We start from the raw sequence: 10,845 nt of genomic DNA, 5'->3' as shown, positions 1-10,845 counted from the left end.
TGTGTTCCAACCTGATTTGGTTTTTCTATTTCCTAAGAAAATTTAGTATTCTATCCCTATTTTACCTCTAATAAAATTTTGACAATTTTACCCTTAGCAAAATTTTGAGAAAATGTGTTTGATATTTCACAACTCAACGTTTTCACTGTGACTGAATGATTTATTTTCGTTTTTGGGCTTTAAAATTGTAACATCCCAAAAGTTGCCACAGTTATGAAAGTAGTGAAAAATCGAGATTATAATCTTTCAGTAATTCAAGCCACTTGCGCTATCTCAAATTCAAATCTTTCTGTGACATCAAGTACTTCAAACTTTTATGATCAATGAATATGTGACATTTTTCACCAAACAGGTAATGCCGCCAAATTTTCATTGCAAACGCTATGGCTGCCAATTCAAGATCATGTATCAGGTAATTTGTTTCATGTGGTTTTAGCTGTCTTGAACCATAGGCTATTACTTTACCTTCTTGCATCAAAACACAGCCTAAACCATTTAACGATGCATCACTGTAAATTACAAATTCCTTACCCGAATCAGGCTAAACTAACACTTGTGCTTCTGTCAATAAGGTTTTCAATCTGTCAAAACTCTACTGACGTTTATCAGACCACTCAACACATATTTTTTCAATAGATGGGTCATTGGATAAGCTATCATTGAGAACCTTTTTACAAACCTTCGATAATACCCGACCAGTCCCAGAAAACTTCGAAATTTTGACACATTTTTAGGTGGCTTCTAGTTAACAATAGCTAAAATTTTATTCAGATCCACCCTGAAACCTTCAACAGATACTATATGGCCAAGAAAACCAACTTCCTTAGCCAAAATTCACATTTATTGAATTTGGCATACAATTGTTTCTCACGCAGAGTTTGCAACACTATTCTCAAATGCTCAGCATGTTCATTTTCATCTTAGGAGTAAACCAAAATATCATCTATAAATAACACCACAAACCTGTCTAAATATGGTCTGAAAATTCTGTTTATTAGATCCATAAAACACTGCAGGTGCATTTGTCAAACCGAATGGCATCATAAGAAACTCATAGTGCCCGTATTTGGTCTTGAAAGCTGTCTTGTGTACATCTGAATCTTTTACCCGTAACTGATAATAACCAGAATAGAGATCAATCTTTGAAAATATAGTGGCACATTTCAACTGGTCAAACAGGTCATCAATACAAGGCAATGGATACTTGTTCTTGATTGTAACTTTATTGAGCAGTCTGTAATCAATGCACAACCTCAACGATCCATCTTTCTTCTTTACAAATAGAACCGACGCACCCCAAGATGAGAAACTAGGTTGAGCAAAACCTCTGTCAATTAATTCTTGTAACTGTGCTTTCAATTCTTTTAATTTAGTAAGAGCCATTCTGTAAGGTGCTATAGATATCGGTGTTGTACCCGAAATAAGATCTATAGAGAATTCCACTTCTCTAACCAGTGGTAAGCCAGGTAACCCTTCTAGAAATACATCAGGAAATTCACAAACAACCGGCATTGACTAAATCTTCGACTCAGATACTTTAGTATCCAGTACATATGCAAGGTAAGCATCATAACCCTTTTTGACATACTTCTGTGTTGATATTGTTGAAATCACATTAGGTAATTCATCTACTTTATCAGATTCAACAAGAAGTAATTCACCACTCTGACATTTCAATACAATAAATTTCTTCTTATGATTCACCACTGCATCATATTGGGTTAACCAATCTATTCCCAAAATCACATCAAATTCATCAAAAGGAAAAAACTTCATGTCAGCCAAAAAACAATAACCTTTTACCATCAATGGATAGTTTTTATAGACTTTATCCACCATAACACACTGGCCCAAGGGGTTTGAAATTTTAACCACAAATTCAGTGAATTCAACAGGTAAATTTTTAACAGACACTAAGTTTGTGCTTATATATGAATGAGTAGAACCAAGATCAATCAAAGCAGTAATATCAGTATCAAGTAGAGAAAATGTACCAGTAATGACGTTTGGTGTAGAAGAATCTTCTCTAGCACAAATAGCATATGTCCTTACCGGTGCTCGTACCTCAGATTTAACTGTTGTATCTATTGTAGTACCTTGGCTACCACTAACATTGTTGGGGTGACGAGGTGGTCTGCCTCTCGAAACAAGATTACTCTACTTTGGAGCCTACTCAATTTCTTTTTCAACTTTTTCTAGACAATCTCGGAGAAATGGTCAAGTGAACCACATCCATAACAAGCTCCACTTCTAAACTGACATTCCCCATGATGAAATTTGTAAGAATGTTTACATTTCAGTTCGGGAAACACTACCCACACTGGTCACAAATGGAGATAAAGACTTCGAGTTAGAGCATTGAGAACCTCGCTCTTTTCTAGAATATCTCGTAGAGGTGATAACATGATCATAATACTTCTTTAATTTCTTAGAAGTAGATAATTGTGATTACTCATAATTATTTTACTAGAAACTCGAGCTTCTCTTTCGGCTTGTTTCTTTTCTTTACTCAATTCTTCAGCTTTATGTGATCGATCAACCAGTACCACAAATTCCCTCAATTCAAGAATCCCAATCAACAATTTAATATCTTCATTTAAACCCTCTTCAAATTGTTTGCACATGTCAGCTTCTGATGGAACACATTCTCTAGCGTACTTGCTCAACCGAACAAATTCTCATTCATATTCAAATACAGTCATATTCCTCTATTTGCGCTCTAAAATTTCTTTCTTTTTCTGATCTAGGAATCTCTGAGTAACATTCTTCTTTCTGAATTCAATTTGGAAAATTCCCATGTAATATTTTCTCTAGGTACCACCGAAGTTATGGTATTCCACCAATGATAAGTTGTATCCTTCAGTAAAGACACTGCACATTTCAAACATTTAGCTGGCGTACAAGATAATTCATCTAAAACCCAGATGGTATTTTCCAACCAAAATTCAACCCTTTTTAGATCATCATATGTGGTAGCTCTAAATTCTTCTGCCCCATGCTTACGAATTTTATCTATATAAGGCTTACCAATTCTAACAGGTTCAACATCTTGTGGCATCTCAGGAACTGGTTGAGGAGCAGATGGGGGAGGTCGTTGTACAATGGGGTTTGTTCTTAAATACTCAGTAAACCATTCATTCATCAATTGAAAGAAGTCCTATTTTTCCTCCTCATTTTGGCCCTCAGATACAGGCTTTTTACTACTAGATATAAATGCAACTCTTTGAACTGAAGCTGAAGCTTTGCTCCCAGCTTCCTCGGATTTAGCTCTAGCTTGGTTGGATGACATTACTATATGAAAAACACATTTAACATGATCAGGAGACATCACACTATCACAAATTATATAATGGCATGTATAGCTAAACTCACGTTTGCTATGTTAAATTTGAGAATCAGTTAAATCGTTGCTCTGATATCACTAAATGTAACACCCCTAAATCTGAGTCCGTCGCCGAAACAAGGTTGCAAAGTGTTACCAAAGTTTTCAGAACATTTACAAATAATTCATGTCAATTACTATTCATTTCCCGAGATTATTCATAATATCCCTTAAATGGACCATCGAGGCCCAATATGAGATTTAAAATCAAATCGGGTCTTAATCGGGAGCTCTAAACATTTTTCGTAGAATTCAAATTTTTTTCCAAGTTACAGGGTTCACATGCCCGTGTGGTCCAAGGAACACGCCCGTGTGACCCTAAGGCACGCCTGTGCTGCAGGCCGTGTTTGAAACTAGGTAGCTCTCTGAATTGTGTCACACGGCCAACCACACGCCTGTGTGCTAGGTCGTGTGGTTAATTTAATTTTTCAAAATTAGGTGCAGGTTTCACAAGGTGAAGACACTCGCTTATGTTCCAGGCCGTATTGCACACACGGCTAAGAGACATGCCCATGTCTCTGCTCGTGTGCTCAATTATGAGCATTCTGTTTTGTCGAATTTAAGATGAAGGGACACACAACCTAACCACATGCCCATGTACCAAGCCGTGTGTCATACAAGATCAAGACACACGCCCGTGTGGACAAAATAAAGCCATTTCTAGCTTCATTTCTCACCCAAAATCCTACCAATGACCTGTACGAAAACTTAAATCCAAATACCAACCATTTCAAGCTAATTATAACATCTAATTATGGTATAACATAAGATACACATATGTTTATAATCTTACCTTGGTTTAACCTAGGCATTAACATCATTTGATCACATACACTTAACATAACACATGTATGTTTATCATAATAACCTATTTTATAACATCAAAAGAAACCATTACTAGCCATTCCAATGGCTAGGTTACAAACATCATTTTCAAGCCACTAATGGCCAAGTACCCTATACATGTCATCATATCAAAATGATTTTTACTATATATACCCAAAATAAACTAGTGGATAGTGTGATGATGCTCCAACTAATCTCCAACCTTCACGAGCTTCCGAGCACTATAAAACAGGGAAAATAAAATTAAATAAGCATTACATGCTTAGTAAGTTCGTATATTAGGAATTAAAACTTACCAATTTACATTTATTAACATTAAGCATTCAATAACATGCTTTTTCACCAATTTGGAAAATTTATCTATACACATACACTCAATCAAACATGTTAGTTACATAAATGTTCACACAAGCATCAAGTAAGCATAAATGAGCTCATCATACTACATTCTTTCAAGACATCATTCATTTTGTCTCATAATTCTCAAATCATGTGAAGTATTTTATCCGTTGAATCATTGAAATTTCGATGGATATCCAAATAGCACACTCAAGGTGTACAATTTAATAGCCTGCCAATTCATATTTAGGAGTACCCATTAGGGCACTTAATCGGGAAGCACACTCTCGAGCCTCATAACATATAACAAGATTATCATTCCAGGCTAAATCCTTTTTGTAATATATGCTTAGAAGAGCTTAATTAGGATTAGCAGTCTAGGCTAAATCCCAACAGCAACAATGCAGGACCTCATTCCATAAGGAAATTTCATTTATCCATCGAAATCCAATATTCAAACAGAACTTAACCCTTTTCAAACAATCTCAAGCATGTAATCATTTCTTATATTATAATATTCAAATTAACTCACATAAATATAAAACACATTCCATACAACACAACATTCAATTTATCATATTTACAAGCTCAATTAAGTTACACGAACTTACCTCGACACTTGTTCTCGTATATAAATCTACTAATTTGAAACTTTCTCTTTTCCTCGATCTGGCTTCGAATTTGTGTTATTCGGATCTATATAAATGAATTTAATCACCAATTTTGTAACGCACCTTACCTGTGTTCTACGCCAGAATAGGGTACGAGACATTACCGGAACATAACACATGCAATCATACGAAACCATGACGTAGATTATTATTTTTATATATCCAAGTTAAAATATTTCAAATTGCATACTTAATCGTGCATCCTCATACCTTATGGCTTGAACGATATTAATTAATATCAATGGTCATATACAAAATGAGCTATCAAATATTGAAGGCTAACATTTTAGGCCAAATTAATTATGACATAAAACAAAATAACTAAGTCCTCTATACATGCCATAATCCAAAATATTGTTTTCAAAATACTAAAAGAGTGTTAATAGTGTGAATGGATCTCCAACGTTCTTCGAACCCCGAGCTGGCTTGGTGACACTATAAGACAAAGGAAAGGAAAGAGAGTAAGCATAAAGCTTAGTAAGTAAGTACGTAAATAATAAAAAATTTGTCAACATTATTCTCAAGGTAAAACAATCATAATTGTACAATTACTCATTTTCAGATTAAGCTGTTTTCTTGAGTCACAGTCACTAAATTATTTATAGCTGGAGATATAGAACTCCAAATTAAGATCCGTTAATCCCAGAAACTAGACTCACATATATTCTTACCATAAAATTTTTAGAATTTCTGGTTTAGCCAATTAGTATAGTTTATTCATTAAAGTTACCCCTGTTTCACTATCTAACAGTTCCGACCGCTCTTCACTAAAAATTATTTATCTCATGGTACGAGACTCAAAATTAAGAACCGCTAATTTTTCCAGAAACTAGATTCGCATATATTATTACCATAAAATTTTCAGAATTTTTGGTTTAGCCAATTAGTACAATTTATTCATTAAAAATACCCTTGTTTCACTGTCTAACAGTTCTAATCTTTCTTCACTAAAATTTATTTATCTCATGGTACAGATATCGGACGCTGTCCCCGTCAATTCCTCTTGAAAAAGACTCATTAAGGATTTTAAGCATGCAAATTATGACCCATAATTATTTTTTTTACAATTTGTAATGATTTTACCAAATCAGAACAGGGGATTCCAAAATCATTCTGACCCTGTCTCACAAAAATCTAATTATCACAGAATATGAAATTCTTTTGCCTTCTCCGTTTCTTTTATGAGAAAATAAACTCATTACGATTTAATTTCATATCTTATTCAACCTCTAATTCAATTTCTACCATTTTTCGTGATTTTTTAAAGTCACACAACTGCTGCTGTCCAAAATTGTTTTATTACAAAATTTCATTTTTTACATAATTTCACTTACTCCATTCTATCTTACCAATAGATTCACTCAACTATCGAGCACATTGCTCACAACTTTTCACATTGATATACCTGCACTTATTCATCACATAGTCATGTACATATGTATTTTCACTTAGTAAATTTCCCGTTGAACTCATTGGAATAATAACAGATACCTGGTTCCCTGTGCATATACCATCCTTGTAACCGAAGCTCTCTGGTACGCATAGTAGATTGCACTTAGTACTACACATGCGACCTATGAATCTGGTACATGTAGTAGCCTGCACTTAGTACTACATATGTGACCAATCAATCCGATACACGTAGTAGCCTGCACTTAGTACTACACACGTGACCTAACTATCTGATACACATAGTAGCTTGCACTTAGTACTACATATGCGACCTAACAATCTGGTACACGTAGTATCCTGCACTTAGTACTACACACGTGACCTAAAACTGTCTTAAACACATAGTAGCCTGGGCATAGTACTACACATGTGTTCTCACAATGGATCATTCGTATCTCTTCTATTCCGAAGGTTCAATCGGGAAATTTTTCACTTTTCAACATTTTACTAACTCGTTCTTAGTCAATTCTAATTCGTAGTTTACATCAATTGATCATTCTATAGGCAGCCACATCTCATATAGAAACAAAAGATAATAACATAAAAATAATCGAAATATTATTTACATACAAACTTACCTCGGTGCAAAATATATAAATTTTGCAATTTATTCCACGATATTTTCCTTTCCCCGATAAAGGTCGATTCCATTTCTTTCTTGGTCTATAATAACACATTTGACTTATTAAAATGCTCACATTATTCAAATTAACCCAAAATCATCCTATGGCAAAATTTACAATTCTGCCTTAAAGTTTCACAAAATTTTGATTTTGCCCCTAGGTTCGGGAAATAATTTTTATTCAATTTCCTTGTATTTTAGGCTTAGCCAAACCATTTTCATAACTATATCAGTCCAAAATTTGCATTAAATCACACACTTACACACATTTTACACTTTTTTTACAAACTAGTCCTTTTATGCAATTTCATCAAAAATCACTTAGTAAAAGTTGTTTATCACACTCCAAACATTCATATTGTTTCATAAAACTTCAAAATACATGCATGTCATCCATGTGTAAAATTTTAAATATAAACACAAGCTCAAAATATTGGTAGAAATAGGTAAACCGAGTTATGATGATCTAAAAAATGTAAAGAACATTAAAAACGGAGCTAAAACAGACTTACAATTGAGCTTCAAAGTTTGAAAAACCCTAGCTATGTCTTCCTCATGTGAAATTCGGCCAAGGGGTTGAAGATTGACAAAAATTGGCTTTTAATTTTGTTTTTAATTCATTTTAATAACTAAATGACCAAAATGCCCTTAATGAAAAACTTTGGAAACATGCCTAACCATGTCCATTTTTGTCCACCAACTTAACCAATGGTCTAATTACCATATAAGGACCTCCAATTTAAAATTTCATAACAATTAGACACCTCTAACATGTAGAACTCAACTTTTAAAATTTTTACAATTTAGTCCTTTTGACTAAATTGAGTGCCCAAACGTCAAAATTTTTTGAACGAAATTTTTACAAAATAATTCCATAAAAATGTAGACCACAAAAATATAATAAAAACACATTTTTCTATGCCAGATTTGTGGTCCCGAAACCACTGTTCCGACCAGATCCAAAATCGGGCTGTTACAAATTTATCACATTTCACATTCAAGTGGACTCAATTTACATCCTAGGCAAAATTACCATTTTGCCCCCAAATTTTCCATAAATTTCAATTTCGTCTCTTGATAAGTCATAAAAGTAACATGTTTTAATCCCATTATTGATATGTTTTTGGATGATATATTATATAATTTAGTGAATTTGATGCTCCTAATCCTTGAATTTCATGTTTCTATGCTTAGGAAAGCATAAGGGAGTAAAAGGAGCAGAAAGCAGGCCAAAATTAGACAATACGAGCCACTTTTAGGATTCGCACGGCCTTGCCATTCCCACACGGGCTGAGCACATGCCCGTGTGAGCCACACAGGCTGGCCACTCGCCTATGTGCCAGCCTGTGTCGATTTCAAACCCTGTTTCCTTAATACATGAAAAAAACCAATTTTTAGGGTTTTTGAGCATTCTAAAGTTTATAAGTACATACTAGAAGAGGACCTAAGGGAACTCGCAGAGCTGAACGAAGAAATGACTCGAAGAACACCGATAGATTCAACTCAGAAGCAGGATCTCCTTCAAGACTTAAGACCACCATTCAATTTCTCTCAAAGTTTTTGGGTTTCTTTATGTTTTGTTGTTTTACTAATTTTGAGATGTTTCCTTCCAAAGTATGAACTAAATTTCCTAGATACCTAGGGAGGATGAAACTTAAGACGGATCTTATTATTTGATTTTTCTAAATTACATGATAAATATTTGTTCTTGATCTGAATTATGTGTTCTTATTTCATGTTTTAATGTTTTTAGGATATTAATTCATAATTGATGTGCTTATTCAGTAGAGAAGGAGTCTCTGTTTAAGAGTAGATCTTGCATACTGGAGTGGAGTTACATGCAATCCTAGAAATAGGATGACATAAATCTACCGGATTAGAGTCAAATCTAATAGGGGAATCTATAGATAGAGTTAATGCGACAATAGGGGTTTTAATTAGAAAGAGATTTAATTAATCAACCTAGAGTCTGTTGTTTTATTCTTTAAAAAGATATTAACATAAGTTAGGGATTTCTATGGATCAAAACAAGTGAATAATTTGTTTAATTCAGATTTAGAATAATAAGTGAAGTCTAGGTGGATTCTTTCTTGGGTATTGTCTCTCTCATCGGTTTTCTTCAAATATTTTCCTACTTTATTCTCTGTTTCGTCTTAGTAATTAGGTTAGTTAAGATTGGTTAAAATAAATCCCTTCAATTTATTCGGCTAGATAATGAAAAGATAGTAACTACTAGTACTTTTAGACCTCATAGAAATGATATTCCTAACTCACCAGCTGTACTATTATTCGATAGGTGCGCTTGCCTTTGTCATGATTTTAGGTAGTTCATGATGTCATCAAGTTTTTGGTACCATTGTCGGGGACTAAAATATTAGGAACACTTAATTTTTATTTCTTTAGCCATTTTTATTTTATTTTATTTTATTTTTGTTTTTAGTTTAATTCTGTTTACTAATTTTTCTTTTTGTTTGCTTCTGGCAGGTTCCTTCAGTATATGACTAGAAGAAACCCGTCAGGACCTCTTGTATTTGACAGTAAGATCGAGAGTACAGCTCGCAGAAACCGTAGAGAAGTGAGGCAAAGTCAACAAAGTATAGTAAAAGAGTAAGAGGACATCATTAATATTATTGTGGAGATGCCTAAAAATCAGAATAATCAGCTACCTCCTATAGTTGCCGCAAATCCTACTCGTACTATATACGATTATGCCAAGCTGATGCTCACTGGGGCTAAATCGAGTATTGTTAGACCTGCTATTGCTACAAATAATTGTAAACTGAAACCTAACACTACTCAAATGATCCAACAGTTTGTTCAGTTTGATGATTTATAGGATGAAGACCCAAATACTTATTTGGCTAATTTTCTAGAATTCTGTGACACTTTGAAGATAAATGGTGTTTCTGATGAAGCCATTCGGCTATGGTTATTTCCGTTCTCATTAAGAAATAAGGCTAAACAGTGGTTGAACTCCCTACCGCGATGATCTATTACTACATGGGAACAAATGGCTGAAAAATTCTTGTTGAAGTACTTTCCACCCGCTAAGACAACCAATCTGAGGAATGGTATCTCCTCCTTTGTACAAATGGACTTAGAAACCTTATATCATGCATGGGAGACGTATAAGGACTTACTAAGAAGGTTCCCCCACCATAGGTTACCTCTATGGCTATAGGTTCAAACTTTCTACAACGGTTTGAACCCTTCAACTAGGCAACTAATAGATGTAGCTGCCGGTGGTACTTTGAATAATAAAACACCTAAGGAGGCTTATGAGTTTATGGAGGAGATGTCATTGAATAACTATCAGTGGCAAGTCATGAGATTAGGGCCAACAAAAGCAGTCGATGTTTTTAACGTAGACGCGGTCACCATGCTATCAAACCATGTAGAACTTTTAAGTAATAAAATTGATTGTTTATATGGTTCTACGCAGGTACAACCAATGATGCAGTGTGATATGAATGGAAGAGGGATGAACAATCTAGAATGCCTATCCTACAACCTTAGCACAACGAACGAACAAG

At 34.3% G+C, this 10,845-nt stretch overlaps 1 non-coding gene across 1 annotated transcript; it reads right to left on the bottom strand.

Moving 5' to 3' along the window:
* Positions 1-10,370: 10,370 nt before the first annotated feature.
* LOC121230009 (small nucleolar RNA R71) lies at positions 10,371-10,477 on the bottom strand. Its single transcript, XR_005927961.1, has one exon. It is a non-coding gene; the product is annotated as a small nucleolar RNA R71 (small nucleolar RNA).
* Positions 10,478-10,845: the final 368 nt, after the last annotated feature.

Source organism: Gossypium hirsutum, chromosome A05 (assembly GCF_007990345.1).
Source record: "Gossypium hirsutum isolate 1008001.06 chromosome A05, Gossypium_hirsutum_v2.1, whole genome shotgun sequence".
In the NCBI taxonomy this organism is placed as follows: domain Eukaryota; kingdom Viridiplantae; phylum Streptophyta; class Magnoliopsida; order Malvales; family Malvaceae; genus Gossypium; species Gossypium hirsutum.
The sequence above is the reverse complement of the archived record's forward strand: the minus strand, read 5'-3'. Positions and strand labels throughout refer to the sequence as shown.